The following is a 17,414-nucleotide window of genomic DNA, read 5'->3' as shown; positions in this document are numbered from 1 at the left end:
CATTACAATGGACTAGTATTGTATTCTTGATTAGGTTGGACCCTTTGTGCATAGCTTCTTGGGGCCTAGAAGAGGCAGGTTAAAAATGAGTAGAAAACAAAAACATATAGCTATTCTTCTACTACCTAGTACAATTCTGTATGCTTTATATCAAATATAAGTTATAAGATATAAAATAAAATAAGGGAGGAGTGATATTTTAAACTTTATATTATTTCTTTTCTTTTCTTTTTTCATTTTCATTTGGTGCTGTCATTTTTTTCTGATTGTTTTGAGTGTCTATATTTTTTCCCTCTCCTAACTTATTAAACTGGGACCTTGACATTCAGTACTGATCTTCATCAATCTGATAGTGCTGGGATCATCCAAAGTTCCTGTCCACCAAATTAGGGAATTAACCCTCTTTGATGAAATATGTCATTGCTTAAATCACATTGAAACATCAATATTAAGATATGTGTGGTAGATGATTACTTATTTTTTCAATGAAAAACTTTGGTGAACTATTTAATAAAATACACCAATGATCAGGAATGTTTCCTTATTACATTTCACACTTCAGTATTTTCTCCTCAATGGCTTGCCTGTATTTGTCCTCTTGTGTTAGTTGTCATTAAGTGTTGAAAGAAAAATAAATGCAATAAAAGCACCTTGGTATTCATAGTTATCAAAGAAAAATATACATTAGGTAATCCAAGACAGCTGGACACTGTGAATCCTCAGAGTCAGTGTGATTCTGTGCTGGCCAATGAGGTTGCCATGAAGCACACCAGGAAGTTGGCTTGCACTATTCATCAACCAGCCAGGTCCAAACTGACCTGGAATCTTTATTGTTCCACCAAGCAGCTCACCAAGAGAATTAAATGAACAGATTGTATTTATTAAAGTCATTAACTCCTCAGCAAGTCTGAAATGGTTAAGCAACACTTCTGTGCACCAGAACTTAAAAATCACTCAATGTGCAGCTGTGATTGCCAGTCTTTAGTACCATCCCTAAATAGTTTCCTTGCCAGCCCACAAATTGCAGAGGATGTTTTATGTGAAGATGCAGGCTACAAAAAGAGTGTAAAAATTGTACAAGTTAACCTTGCCAAAAGGTTAGCAACTTCAAAACCAACAGGCATTTGCAATGCCTTAAAAGGCAGCGGATTTAATCAATAGAGTCTCATTGAGATTTGTATCCTGCTGCAAGATTATCTAATGGTAATATTTAATAAGATGTTTGGTATTAAAATTATACATGGCTGTATGTGTATATAAAGTTCTGTTATAACAAACCCTAAACAGTGGCCTTTTTTTATTTTTTACCTTTATTTAGATTCTTTTACATCAAATATTGACAAACTACTTGATCACTTGATAAATATGTAATATTTCTAATAATAACAAGAAAGGCTTATAACAACTGGAATTAGAATAGTATTAATAAAACTGTCATCTGTATGTTAGATAAAAAAGAACATTGAAATATAACTTTTAAATAACTTGAAAAATGTAGCTTTCAATAAATTGTGGTGCAGTATATAATTTTTTTGTAATTACACAAAAAACAATTTAAACAATTGAAATTTATTTGGGAAACATTTTCATGAATGAACAATCTATGTTTCAAGGGCTACAATTTGTCAAGGCCTAATATGAGGCAAAACACCCCTGGAATGAGATATTGGGCCATCTCAGCAGACACAGTTAACATACATTGGGCACTTTATAGTCACCACTATCATTAGATAGTGTGGACATCCCATACTGATGGTGCCACAATCAAACTGGACACCATGATGGTGTGAGCTAGCAATACTACATACTGCAAAGAGATGTCATTTTAAATAATGAAATAAAAGTTGCAGTAAATACACCATATGTGACATGCAAGCCTGTCAAAATAAATCTAACAAGCCAATGATGTTTTTAGTGATCTTTATAATTATGTGAATAGTTTAAGGCAGTAAGTTTTATTATCTGAGTAATTATTGAGGAAAATTAAAAAGATGAATCAATGTATAATTACATGCTACAACTTGTAAAAATTGTATGCATAAAAATAGAGCTGAAAAGGGAAAAATTTACTGGTTGGAAATGTATGTATATTTTTCTTTTTTAGACACTTCCAAATGGTTTCATTAATTTCTAGGAGTAATGTCAAGACACTGGATGTTAAGTCTAGAGAACAAGCAGGATGTGGGAGTTTTCCAAAGTCACTGAGCTTGATGACAGTCAAGGCAGCTCTCACTGTGCCAACTGAAACGCTGCCATGCTCAAGATCATTCCCTTAATATGGCTCTCTTTATTTTGCTGATTTGAGTAGGAGACAAGGAAAGATTATTTGTATTTACTTACCAGCATTTCTCAGTTGTTTTCAGTAATGTGATATTGCTTTTAGAGTGATATAGTAACAAAATGATTAGCACTGCGACCTCATAGATTCGGCCTCCTGGGTTCACATCCCATGGATGGTTGTTTTTCACATCTGCATGGATTTTCTGTCCACATCCCCAAAGTAATACACTTAAGGTTGATTGGCAATTCTAAATTAGCCCTGTTTGGGCATGTATGTGAGTGGTCCTTGCAATGGATGGGTCCAGGGTTTTCCCCTCTTTGTGACCAGAGCTGCCAATATACAGTAGGGCCCCACACCCAGTGAGCTTGAATTAGAAAAAGTTTACTGTATATGTATATGTTTTTCTATTTGCCAAAAATAGTATCTCTAAATCTGAGGTTATATTTCTCTTCCTGGTAAGAATGGCTTTCCTGTCTGTAGGCTAGAAAAAATTAGCTACCTAAAGCCGAGGAGATGAAGAATCTCGGAGTCTTCATCATGAAAGGAGATAGAGAAGATTGTGGGTCTGACTAAATAATCAGTGCAACAGTGACAGGTTGTACCACTACAGGAAGATCTAATAGTATATGGATCAGTTCCCCAGACTGAGAGGAGCTACATGAATGTATGGCATGTCTTGTGATACCCTTTGGGCACCTCTCGCATAAACTATACCAGGAACAGCCCACTGTAAAAGACTTGGGTGCAGCCTCTTTAGACATTATATCTCTCTACTACCTTAGAAGTATCTATTAATTTCCCAGTTGCACCTGGGGAATGTTACTAAGGATAAGGCCAGCTCAGTGTCTTGTCACTGTAACCCTCACAAAGCTAAGCAAGTAGAAAGCGAACTGAAGGTTTTCTGAAGATATTGATTCAGAGCATTTCACAGATTGTCAGAATGCAGACTTAAAAATGAAGATGCAACATAAGAATCATAGTTACCACTTACAATCATTAACAAGATGTTAAAGGATATACTACTACAGGGTAGGTAATGTTGTTACTTCTTATCAAGTCAGCAAATTTGAAAATGTGTGCATGACACTCTTATTGGAAGGACAGAAAATACAAAGGAAATAATAAAATAAATCAGAACTGAATAACCTTCAATACTGAGTAAATACTATAAAAAAAAGACTAGCATGAGAAAAACAAAACTGATATACAACTTCAACAAGAATTTGGGGTTTAATATTGACACGTTTCTGTTTTTCATAAAATTTGTACAAGCAGTTAAAAATGCAACTTGAATGTTAGATTATGTTGTAAAGGGGGCCCATTTTTATAGTACAGAGATGTGTGGGTTCCAAAGCTATTTGGACAACAAGAGACAAAAGGCAGTAACAAACTGGAGACTTCTGTCTATCACATGGTACATTCATGTGCCCATTTTCACACTGAAAAAATGTGATGTTGGCAGGCAAAATAGTAGGAGTAAATAGAAATAAGTACATAAGCTTTAATACTTTTTAGCACAGTGCATAAGGATTCCACCTCCTCAATGGGATTCTACAGTAAGGGGTAACTTTAAATCAAAACAAAAAAACTGCTGCTACAATTTATCAGAACCACCTTTTGATCTTAAAGATAACTCTGCCACACTAGGCACATGTACAATTTCAAAAGCATAATCTATGAGGGATGCTGGTTTTCACTTCAACCATTTTCATTAAGCAAATGCCATAATTTGAATTCTTGGAAAAATTACTTTTGTTGCTTTGCGGTTTCTAGTGTCTTTGAATCCATCTTGAGATACATCATTTGTCACACCGTATAGTTTATCTAATTTTCACTGAATTTAGGAAGGAATTTTATGCATCATGGACAACATGGTGACATGGTCTCATAGCTCCATGAATCTGGTTTTAAATCTTGGGCTCAGTCACTGTTTGAGTGGATTTTGAATATTCTCCTGTGTCTGCGTTAGGTACTCTGAGGGTACTGAGATTTCTAATCACATTCCAAAGAGTGCATGTTAGGATAAGTGTAGAAGTGTGTGTGTGTGAAAGTGTCCTGCACTGCTCTGATTCTTCATAGTTTCTGTCTTGCTGCTAAAACAGACCCTAATTGGGTTTTTGTAGATTTGGAAATAGATGCATGGACAGAGGATCTTAAAAATAGATTTTTGTTGTTTATGCACTTGTTTAAGTGAATTTACCTTTAAAGTTTTTCCTCATCATTAGTTTAGAATAAATTAATTTCCTAAAGGATTAATGAGACCACAAGTTAAAAATACACTAAATTAGCAGCTCTTCTGTCAGATGTGTTGTTATTAGCTTCTGCATCTGTTTATGGTGTTCATGCTCTTTAAAGTGTAATTAAATGCAGTAAACAACAGGGTTGTGGTTACTCTCCTTAAGTCTTCCTTATTAAACAGTGGATGGTATAGAGGCATGGTGGATGGCACAGTTATCTCATAGATCCAGATACCTGGGTTCAAATTCCAGCTGGGTTAGTGTATAATTAGAATCTGCACATTCTCCTCATGTCTACATAGCATCTCTCTGTGTACTTTGATTTATCCTAAAGATGTGTACTTTAGAGTAACTAATGAATGTAAATTTGAGGGGTGGGTGTATGCACAAGAATAGCTTGTGACGGGTTCCCTTCTATCCTTGCATCTAATGCTGCCAATAAGATGATTCAGAAATAGTATGAATAGATGGATTAAGGACTGTGTCCATTGGTAATAGGTTTCATTGTGAGTAAATAGGTTTGTGTGCCAATTAAACTTAAAATGTATGTATGTATATTTTATTAATAAGGGATTGTGAAATGAGGGAGCTTTATATGACACAGGGCCTTGGGTGACTTTCCAGTGGGAAGGTAAAAAAGATATTGCAAATTTTAAATTACAAAACTATATTGCCCTTAATTGTTTGTTTGTTTGTTTCTTGGTTTATAGCACTGTTGTTAGTATTGAAATATATGTTTGCATGTAATATTCTTGGTTTTTCTTTCTGGTGGAAAGAGCTGCAAATTGTGTCACTATACAGGGTGACCTGGTGACATGACACATGTAAATAAGGAAATGTTTGATTAAAGAAAAAGATAAATTTCATTTAAAATATTTTATTTTGGCAGATAAAACAAATGTATACAAAATCCAGGAAATACCTTTGAGCAGTCCTGTGTATATTACAATTCTGAAGGATACAGTGGCAGAGGATAACTCCTCTAAATAAACTAAAATAGCTTCTACATGTACAGGCAATTTTATTTTATTTTTTTTAAATGTCAACACTGTTATTATTGGTGTCTGTCATGCTTAAGGTACACTATGTAAACTATTAAAATTCTCCTGGTGGAAATAGCTTTATGATGAAAATATCAGCTGTTTTATCAGTAAATGTCTTTATTATAAAAACACCTTTGTTAAAGTACAGTATGTGAAAGTTCAAAGCCCCCACTGCAGAGAAAGTTGTTTGTTAGAAGCATGATTTAACAGAGCATCCACTTTAACACTTTGCATGTACTAGAAACTCCCAGTATAACCCAGCCACAGGGGATGCACAAACCAGTGTGTTTCTTCATGCCGGTTCCAAGCCCGGATAAATGGGGAGGGTTAAGTCAGGAAGGGCATCCGGTGTAAAATTTTGCCAAATCAATATGCGGACAACAACACAAATTTCCATACCGGATTGGTCGAGCTCCGGGTTAACAATGACCGCCACCAGTACTGTTAGCCAACAGGATGCTGGTGGAAATTGGGCTACTGTTGGCCGAAGAAGAAGAAGGAGAAGAAGAGGGGGGAGACGTGTCCGGAGGCAGGAGGAGAGGAGGAAAGTAAAGAGAGTGGAACTGAGGGTAGGAACTTTGAATGTTGGCAGTATTTCTGGTAAGGGGAGAGAGTTAGCAGATATGATGGAGAGAAGGAAGGTTGATATATTGTGCGTGCAAGAGACTAAATGGAAGGGGAGTAAGGCCAGGTGGATTGGAGGTGGATTCAAATTGTTCTATCATGGTGTGGATGGGAGGAGAAATGGGGTAGGTATTATTCTGAGGGAACAGTATGTCAAGAGTGTTTTGGAGGTGAAAACAATGTCAGGCAGAGTAATTATTATGAAGCTGGAAATTGGAGGTGTGATGGTGAATGTCGTTAGTGCATATGCCCCGCAAGTTGGGTGTGCAATGGGTGAGAAACAAGCTTTTTGGAGTGAGTTGGATGGAGTGATGAACAGTGTACCCAAGGGACAGAAAGTGGTGATTGGAGCGGTTTTCAATGGGCATGTTGGTGAAGGAAACAGTGGAGACGAGGAGGTGATGGATAGGTATGGTGTCAAGTAGAGGAATGAAGAAGGTCAGGGGATAGTGGATTTGCCAAAAGGATGGACATGGCTGTGGTGAATACGTATTTTAAGAAGAGGGAGGAACATAGGGTTACGTACAAGAGTGGAGGAAGATGCACACAGGTAGATTACATCCTATGCAGAAGAGTTGATCTGAAGGAGATTGAAGACTGCAAAGTGGTGGCAGGGGAAAGTGTAGTTAAGGAGCATAGGATGGTGGTCTGTAGGATGACATTGGAGATCAAGAAGAGGAAGAGAGAGATGGCAGAGCCAAGAATCAAATGGTGGAAGTTGAAAAAGGAAGACTGCAAGGTTGAGTTTAGGGAGGAGGTGAGACAGGCACTGAGTGGCAGTGAAGAGTTACCAGAGAGCTGGGAAACTACAGCAGATGTACTAAGGGTGACAGCAAGAAGGGTGCTTGGCGTGACACCTGAAAAGAGGAAGGAGGAAAAGGAAACCTGGTGGTGGAATGAGGAAATACAGGAGAGTATACAGAGGAAGAGGATGGCAAAGAAGAAGTGGGATAGTCTGAGAGATACAGAAAGTAGACAAGAGTACAAGGAGATAAGGCGCAAGGTGAAGAGAGAGGTGACGAAGGCTAAAGAAAAGGCATATGATCAGTTGTATGAGAGGTTGGACACTAAGGAGGGAGAAAAGAACCTGTACCGATTGGCTAGTCAGAGGGACCGAGCTGGGAAAGATGTGCAGCAGGTTAGGGTGATAAAGGATCAAGATGGAAACGTACTCATAAGTGACGAGAGTGTGTTGAGCAGATGGAAAGAGTACTTTGAGAGGCTGATGAATGAAGAGAACGAGAGAGAGAAGAGGTTGAATGATGTGGAGATAGTGAATTTCCCCTTGGGATTAATAAAGTATCTATCTATCTATCTATCTATCTATCTATCTATCTATCTATCTATCTATCTATCTATCTATCTATCTATCTATCTATCTATCTATCTATCTATCTATCTATCTATCTATCTATCTATCTAGTGAATCAGGAAGTGCAACAGATTAGCAAGGAGGAAGTAAGGACAGCTATGAAGAGGATGAAAAATTGGAAAGGCTGTTGGTCCAGATGACATACCTATGGAAGCATGGAGATGTTTAGGAGGGATTGCAGTGTAGTTTTTAAGCAGATTGTTTAATGGAATCTTGGAAAGTGAGAGGATGCCTGAGGAGTGGAGAAGAAGTGTACTGGTGCCGATATTTAAGAATAAGGGGGATGTGCAGGACTGCAGTAACTACAGAGGAATAACATTGATGAGCCACAGCATGAAGTTATGGGAAAGAGTATTGGAAGCTAGGTTAAGAAGTGAGGTGATGATTAGTGAGCATCAGTATGGTTTCATGCCAAGAAAGAGCACGACAGATGCAATGTTTGCTCTGAGGATGTTGATGGAGACGTTTAGAGAAGGCCAGAAGGAGTTGCATTGCGTCTTTGTGGACCTGGAGAAAGCATATGACAGGGTGCCTCAAGAGGAGTTGTGGTATTGTATGAGGAAGTCGGGAGTGGCAGAGAAGTACGTAAGAGTTGTACAGGATATGTACGAGGGAAGTGTGACAGTGGTGAGGTCTGCGGTAGGAGTGATGGATGCATTCAAGTTGGAGGTGGGATTACATCAGGGATTGGCTCTGAGCCCTTTCTTTTTTGCAATGGTGAATGACAGGTTGACAGATGAGATTAGACAGGAGTCCCCGTGGACTATAATGTTTGCTGATGACATTGTGATCTGTAACGATAGTAGGGAGCAGGTTGAGGAGACCCTAGAGAGGTGGAGATATGCTCTAGAGAGGAGAGGAATGAAGGTCAGTAGGAACAATACAGAATACATGTGTGTAAATGAGAGGGAGGTCAGTGGAATGGTGAGGATGCAGGGAGTAGAGTTGGCAAAGGTGGATGAGTTTAAATACTTGGGATCAACAGTACAGAGTAATGGGGAGTGTGGAAGAGAGGTGAAAAAGAGAGTGCAGGCAGGGTGGAATGGGTGGAGAAGAGTGTCAGGAGTAATTTGTGACAGAGGGGTATCAGCAAGAGTGAAAGGGAAAGTCTACAGGATGATAGTGAAACCAGCTATGTTATATGGATTGGAGACGGTGGCAGTGACCAGAAAGCAGGAGACAGAGCTGGAGGTAGCAGAGTTAAACATGCTAAGATTTGCACTGGGTGTGATGAGAATGGATAGGAATAGAAATGAGTACATTAGAGGGTCAGCTCAAGTCGGATGGTTGGGAGACAAAGTCAGAGAAGCAAGATTGCGTTGGTTTGGACATGTGCAGAGGAGAGATGCTGAGTATATTGGGAGAAGGATGCTAAGGATAGAGCTGCCAGGGAAGAGGAAAAGAGAAAGGCCTAAGAGAAGGTTTATGGATGTTGTGAGAGAGGACATGCAGGTGATGGGTGTAACAGAGCAAGATGCAGAGGACAGGAAGATATGGAAGAAGATGATCCGCAGTGGCAACCCCTAACGGGAGAAGAAGAAGAAGAAGAAGAAGAAGAAGAAGAAGAAGAAGAAGAAGAAGAAGAAGAAACTCCCAGTATACAGAAATTTAAATTAAAATGTGTAAATTGTCATATTAATGATAAAACCTGGTGTATTGCATTTTTTTCTTTTTATATTTACCAAAATACACATTTTACAAAATACCAATCTGAAACAGGCTACAAGTCTAAACCAGGAGATAAATCAGTATACAGTATATATATATTGCATATATACAGTATATATAGGTAAAAAAAATATAGAATTTGTAATGATTGAGCAAATCCAATTTGAGAATTTTACATTTTTTAAATGCATGATGCAAACAGTTAAATACATTTAATTTACAGAGGCAACCCGCTACACCACATAAAAAAACTAAACCGTCTTAGTTGACAAATATACCAGAATCTTAGAATAAAAGAATAAAAATACCGTATAGTATTTAGAAGTTAAAAGCTAAACCACACAGAGGCTTGTTTAAAAGGCAAAGCCGACACAGAACACTATAATCTCATAATAAGAAATGTATTTGACCTATATAAAATATAAATCATCCTGTAACTGAAATGCTACAACTGACTACAACACAAAGCTCTACATGACAAAAAGGGCAAATTTTTTGAGGGCGGGGCACTTGCATAGGAATAATGCTCACAAAGGATCAAATATAGCTATATGCATACACTAATTAATGTATAAATGTTATCATTAGCATAGTGCAAAAATGCTGGCAGCAGATGCTGACTGCTCCCAGCCATTGACCCGGAAGAACAGGATGATTACTCTCCATAATCCTTCTTGATTTTGGCCTCCAGTAAACATGTCAAATAGGATTAAATGCTGGTTGTTAAAAATGTCTGAACAAAGACCCAAAAAATAGATATCTTTGCAACAGGTTAGCGGAGCTTCATGTCATCTCCACCTGTCATATTAGTCCCTGGACTAGGGTCTGTCTGCCTTCTTACCTCCAAATCTTCTCGATGAGACCTGTCTCTGTCCTCAAAGTCTCTTGTTCTCCTTCTAGCTTCTTCAAAAGCCTACTGTGCCAGTGCATCTTCATGCTGAGCTCTTTCATCATCAAACTCCAGGCACCCCATACCATCAAGTCTCAGCAAATCAATCCATCCTTTCCCTATAACACAGACTCCATTAAGTATCATAGGGGCTTTGAGATAGACCTTTCCTGTTTCTCTTTCAAAATCCACATACTCCCTCGTTGGCACTTGCCTCTGTTCTCCATGCAAATTTGCAGGAAAAAATTGCAGAGATAGATTGGTTCCAGTTGCCACAAAAGCTATTTCCGATTGGCCGTCCCATCATGCGTTTTGAAACCTCGCTTGCCTTTCATCGTAGGGGCGATCTCTAAAACCAGTGTATTTTATCATGTTTGTGATTTCTAGTGCAACCAACGAATCATCCCAACAATGCTCCATTTCCAGGACAAGAAGTGGTAGCTGACAGTGTGACACTTTTTGACCTAGACAGCGAGCTCCACTGAGCACCTTCAGGTCTAAAGGAAGCACAAGGCTTGTAAAACCCACTACATTTTACCTCATAATACATCTTTGCATCCTATGAACAATTACATTCCAAATTTAACTTTCCAGCAACACATTTCTTTCACTATCTTCAAATTAGGGTGGCGCAGTGGGCAGCGCTGCTGCCTTGCAGTTGGGAGATCTGGGGACCTGGGTTTGCTTCCCGGGTCCTCCCTGCGTGGAGTTTGCATGTTCTCCCCATGTCTGCGTGGGTTTCCTCCGGGCGCTCCGGTTTCCTCCCACAGTCCAAAGACATGCAGATTAGGTGGATTGGCAATTCTAAATTGGCCCTAGTGTGTGCTTGGTGTTTGTGTGTGTCCTGCGGTGGGTTGGTACCCTGCCTGGGATTGGTTCCTGCCTTGTGCCCTGTGTTGGCTGGGATTGGCTCCAGCAGACCCCCGTGACCCTGTAGTTAGGAATATAGCGGGTTGGAAAATGGATGGATGGATGGATCTTCAAATTAGAAACTTTGTTAAACAGAACCTGCCCGATTTTCCTCATCTCCCACCTTCCTCTATGCTGGAAAAAATACTGCTCAGTTTCGAGGACTCAGACAGCATTTTGGCAATATATAAAATTATTTTACAGTCCCTCCCTTTCAAAGATCCAAGAGGACAATGGGAAAATGATCTCTCACTCAACATATCAGAAAAGGAGTGGAAGATAGTAATGCAGAGAATTCATTCGAGCTCCATATGCGCAAAGCATACAATTATTCATCTCAAAATTATATATCGAGCACATCTGTCTCACTTAAAACTGTCCAAAATGTTTCCAGGGCAAGATCCAACCTGCGAATGCTGCAATCAAGTTCCAGACTCATTGGGTCACATGTTTTGGGCCTGCACCAAATTAATATCATTCTGGACAAAAATGTTTAAGTGCCTATCAGACAGCCTTGGTGTCACAATCCCTTCTAACCCATTAACAGCTGTGTTTGGTGTTCTTCCAGATGGGCTTAAAGTGGAGAAGGACAAACAAACTGTGATTGCCTTCACTACACTATTGGCACACAGACTTATTTTGATAAACTGGAAGAATCCTAACTCTCCTCTTTTAAGTCAGTGGGTAACTGATGTTTTATATTATTTGAAATTGGAAAAAATCAAATTCTGTGCAGAACTTTTTCAAAACCTGGCAGGATCTAATCAATAATATTTTAGAATAAGCTCTTAAAGCACTGAGGAAGCAGATTCTCTTCCCATTTCTTTTTTTTCTCCATTTATCTTTATCTGCCTATTAAACTCATCAATTTATTTATTTTTACTAGCTTTAAGTTTTACTCCATTGGCCACACTCTCTTTCTCAGGGGTGGGGGTTAATTTGTCTTCAATCCTATTTTTTGTAAAAATTGATGCATTTTTTTTATGGAATGATTACAATAAAATCAAAGAAAAAAAAAAGAAAGAAAAAGATAAAACTTTTGTGGAAGAATCAAACCTGAATTTTCCTAGCATGCTAACCATCATATGGTAGCATTTTGTCCTACTTGCTCCAACTCCAAGGCACACCCACCAGCCCCTGGATGTGCAAGGCTGAAGGTTATATGTCAAAAACTTCACTTATATTGAGAACTACCCGTGTGTTAAATTTTAACCCTGTGGCTTTAGTGAGAAGTCAAGCAAAATAACACCTTTTATTGGCTAAAAAGATTACAATATGCAAGCTTTTGAGGCAACTCAGCCCCCTTCTTCAGGCAAGATGTTGCCTTGAAAGCTTGCATATTGTAATCTTTTTAGTTAGCCAATAAAAGGTGTCATTTTGCTTGATTTCTCACTACATCCATAACGGCTAACACGGTATAACACCTAGTTTTCTCAAATCTGCTTAACACACTTTAGGCAGAACTTATCCTGGCCACAACAGGCACAAAGCCCAGACAAAACCTGCATAGGGCACCAGTCTATTGCAAACCCTATTAATACACCCATATGCGTCCAAGTTACAATTGCCAATCAAGTTAACCTGCATGTCTGCAAGAAAAAAATAAAGAAGTAAGCAATCACAAAACAATGTGCAAACTCCACACAGACAATGATAGGCAATGATGAGATATGAAACCCGGACACCATCATGAAGCCCCTCTGCTACAATATCAACAGACTATTATGTACAATGTTGTACAATGCACAAGAAGCAACACTATTCACTGCTAGCTTTATAAGAAACAAGTGTGCTTTGCTAGAAAACTCTTATAAGTCAATTCTGTTTTATTTATTTTTTTAAATCACTCTTCACTTTGTACATGCTTAAGAGTTCATTTCACAATGTTGGGGCATAGGAGATAAAGGCTTGAGTTTCTACAATAGTGTTATATATCCTTGAAATCTTTAGGAAATCAGCATCTTCATTCTTCAAGAATTTCAAAATCAATTTTCAAATTAGATGAAAGACAAGGAAAGGATTTAAGAACAGGGCATACTAATGAAATATAAACAAAGAATAATAATAGAAAAAACAAGTAAACTAATTTATATAAAACAAACAACAGTTATCTTTCAGGAAAGAAACATGTGCTAGTTGTTGTTTTTAAAAACAGAATGATGGCAAAATCAAGTAGAATAAAGAAGCAAAAAGGTCAGTTAAAATTTGGAATCATTCACTAAATGAGAAGGAAATAATGTAAACAGAACCCAGCCCATGGCTGGAAAACTGTGTGTTAGAAAGATGACTTACAGTTACTTGTTTGGTTGATGTCTTACATCTGGGATGTTAGAAACGTGGCTAACAACTAACATCCCAGATGCTAATGTGGAGCTACCCGGGTTTAGCACAGTTAGAGCGGACAGAGACGCAAATACCTGCGGAAAGGAGGAGGACTCACTCTCTATGTGAATACAAGGTGGTGCAACTCTGGACATGTAAATGTCAAAATCTCCACTTATTGCAGGGACATCGAACTGTTGGCCGTAAGTCTGCATCTTGCCTAGAGAGTTTGGACACGTCATTGTTGTTATTGTTTACATTCCTCCTCGGGCAGACATGGAGATAGCGAGTGACATCATCCATTCTGCTGCTGCTAAACACAAATGCAGCACCCCGAGGCGCTTGTGCTAATCTCTGGAGATTTTAACTATGTGACACTGGACAAAACATTGCCTGCCTTCTCCCAGTATCCATCCATCCATCCATTTTCCAACCCGCTGAATCCGAACACAGGGTCACGGGGGTCCGCTGGAGCCAATCCCAGCCAACACAGGGCACAAGGCAGGGAACCAATCCTGGGCAGGGTGCCAACCCACCGCAGGACACACACAAACACACCCACACACCAAGCACACACTGTAGAATCGCCAATCCACCTAACCTGCATATCTTTGGACTGTGGGAGGAAACCGGAGCGCCCGGAGGAAACCCATGCAGACACGGGGAGAACATGCAAACTCCACGCAGGGAGGATCCGGGAAGCGAACCCAGGTCCCCAGGTCTCCCAACTGCGAGGCAGCAGCGCTACCCACTGCGCCACCGTGCCGCCCCTTCTCCCAGTATGTGGATTGTAACACTCGGGGAAATAGGACTATTGACCTAATGTATGCAAATGTTAAAGACTCATACAGCGCCACCCTGCTGCCTGCGCTTGGGAAAGCAGATCATAACCTGGTTCTGCTTCAGCCTCACTACAAACCAAGAGTGAGGGAGCTACCTACAACCACACGCTCATTCAGGAAGTGGTCCCCTGAGGCAGAGCAGGCTCTGAGAACTCTTTGAAACTACGGACTGGGATATCCTGCAGGGATCATATAGTGAGAACATTGAGGAGGTTGTTGACTGCACTACTGATTACATCAACTTCTGTATGGACATTGTAGTTTCAGTAAAAACAGTACGCTGCTATGCTAACAACAAGCCATGGATTACAAGTGACATCAAGGGCTTTTTGAACCAGAAGAAAAGAGCTTTTAAAGGCGGTGATCAGCATGAGCTGAAGCACGTCCAGAAGGATCTTCTAGTTCAGCTCAGGGCGGCGAAGGAGAAGTACAGGAGAAAGCTGGAGCAGAAGTTGCAGAATAACAGCATGAAGAAGTGTGGGATGGGATGAAGATCACCACTGGCTGCAGCTCGAATCGGGGTGCCACCATCGAGAGAGACGTGGAGAGAGCAAACCAGATGAACAACTTCTTTAACAGGTTTGACCACCCTAACCCACTCTCACCTCGGAGTACTGCATCATTCACCCATCCTTCTGCTGATACCAGCATAGGAGAGAGTTTCCCCCCACCCACAATTACAGCAGCCCAGGTAAGCAGAGAGCTGAGGAGACTTCGTACCAGCAAAGCAGTGGGCCCAGATGGAGTATCGCCACGACTGCTGAAGGCCTGTGCGTTGGAGCTGGGGAGTCCTCTACAGTGCATCTTCAACCTGAGCCTGGAACAGGGGAGAGTCCTGAGGCTTTGGAAAACATCTTGCATCACCCCAGTCCCAAAGGTATCACATCCTAGTGAGCTGAATGACTTCCGGCCTGTCGCTCTGACGTCACATGTGATGAAGACCATGGAGAAGTGGATAACATTATACAAATGTCTATCTATCTATCTATCTATCTATCTATCTATCTATCTATCTATCTATCTATCTATCTATCTATCTATCATATAAGATAAAATTTGTTCCATTTATTTTATTTTTGCAATTGGAGCACAGGCTGTTGAAGTGTCTTGCTCATGGTCAAATAGTGTGTCAGTAGTGGGATTTGTATCCACATCCTCATGGTTTGAAGTCCAAGCCTTAACCACTTCACCACACTGCCTGCTAGAGTTATACTTTTATACAGTCCTCTCGCCTACTAAAATGTCCCTAAAGCCTCTGGCAATGGCTGCTACTATATTAATGCAGTGAGTTGTTGCTTTCTTCAATGTATAGTACTGTAATATTATGAATTACTTTGTTACTATAATAAATAAACTTAGGTCTAAATCTGTCCTTTACATAATTACAAAACATGGTAGATGCCTTGAAAATTCTGTAAATGTACAAATGAATGACAATAACTAAACAGATGTTAGTGATCATACTGACTCTTAACATGGTATGTACTTTACTATCATGCATACTAGTCATACAGCAATTTACTCTACGTTCATTTTTACTACTGAATTTAAGTAAACCATTAAAATTAAATAATCAAAAATTCAAATCAGGATTACTGCATACAAAGTATGTGAACTACTGGCAAGTTAATACCTTAATGACTTTTGAGGACTTTATCTATACACCTACAGTATAGCAATGGAAGCAGTTTTAATTTAATGCAGGATGAAATGTGCAGAGATTGACTAGCTGCTGTCCACCTATCTGACATACTTGAAGAACTGAAAACCATCTAAATTGTTTTGCCTATTCAACGTTTCCTGACTATCATACTGTCTAACTATGAAAGTCAATAAAAGGAGTAACCTCAAACTCAGAATATAAATTTATCCAATGTCTTCTTTTTTATGAAGATAACAGCTCAGGTCTTTTTAAAATAAAATTGGAAGTACAAAATGTGCCTTGGCTGTACCCAATGAAATGTTGTCTAATTCTCTAAGCAGTGTCTATAAAGCAGTGACTTCCTTGGTTGCTAAGTGACAGTACAGAGGTTCTATAGACACAGCACCACAATAGCTAACAATCAGTTTTTAGTATATTTTCATGCACTTAAACATTATCACAATGATCAGACAAATAAACATTATTAAATGAATAGCCATCTATCAGTGTATGAAGAATAACATAACTAAAGCAGAAATGTTTAAACACAGCACATAGGACATTATAAATCCTTGATGATATCTATGAAGAGGAAAGTAAAACACAAACAAATACTAAGAAAAGCAAACTCTTAAACATGAACATGCAGGCAAGTTGTAGGATTACAGCATAAACACATAAAGGAATTTAAAGCCAAGCTGAAGATTTTGTTTTGCCCCCTGTTTCAGCTCCAGCTTTATTTTATGGTTTGCTTTGTCCCATTTATGACATACACTCAGAATAATGCCAACAAGGTCCATAAATATATCAAAATGGGAGCATGTATGAATTAATACACATAAGGGAAAGATTATTTTAGGAAGACCATAAGGTATGGAAGGATTTTGACAAATCAAAGTAATGCCGGCTGCTCCACTTGACCTGAATTCCAAAGTCCTTGTTCTTGCTTGGCATGACCTCTCTACTTTCTCAGTGTCCTATAAAGAAACCATTGCTATCCATCTATGTTGAACTGTGGCAGGTAATTATAGAAACTCAGCATAAGAATAGAAAAGATTTTCCTGGAATTTCAGAGAGGATCCAATGATGACTGTTGGACTAATAAAACAAGATGAAAACAGGCTCTTTGATACAACACAGAAAAACTTTAAACTATAAAAATACAGAAACCAAAAATGATTGTGGGTGGTGAAAAGGCTAACCCAGAGATTAATGAAGGATTGCTGATAAAACATATGCAAAATACCATGCTGTTCTTAAGAACAGAATAGCAAACAAGAATACAGAGGACTAAAGACAAATGAGGCCCAAATATAAATGGCATTTTAAGAAAAAGGGAATACAAATAGTCAATCTATTCTATCACATAAATTACAGTGTTTACTGAAGTATAATTTCCCAGTGGTACTCACTAGTATGATTTTCAATAAAGTGGCTCCTTTATGTTGATACTGTGCCATTTGGCATTTTTCCTGAGCAGCTCTTAGCAACCACAATGAAAATACTTTTCCTTAATGTTAAAGCATTTATGTGATATATTACCTATAGGTGAATAAAATGAATATTCACAATTAATTAATTATTT

The 17,414-nt window shown here is 38.9% G+C and overlaps 1 pseudogene; it reads right to left on the bottom strand.

Moving 5' to 3' along the window:
• Nucleotides 1-9,352: 9,352 nt before the first annotated feature.
• On the bottom strand, nucleotides 9,353-10,604 carry LOC114643607 (core-binding factor subunit beta-like; annotated as a pseudogene).
• Nucleotides 10,605-17,414: the final 6,810 nt, after the last annotated feature.

The sequence above is a fragment of the Erpetoichthys calabaricus genome, chromosome 2, assembly GCF_900747795.2.
Source record: "Erpetoichthys calabaricus chromosome 2, fErpCal1.3, whole genome shotgun sequence".
Taxonomy (NCBI): Eukaryota; Metazoa; Chordata; class Cladistia; order Polypteriformes; family Polypteridae; genus Erpetoichthys; species Erpetoichthys calabaricus.
The sequence above is the reverse complement of the archived record's forward strand: the minus strand, read 5'-3'. Positions and strand labels throughout refer to the sequence as shown.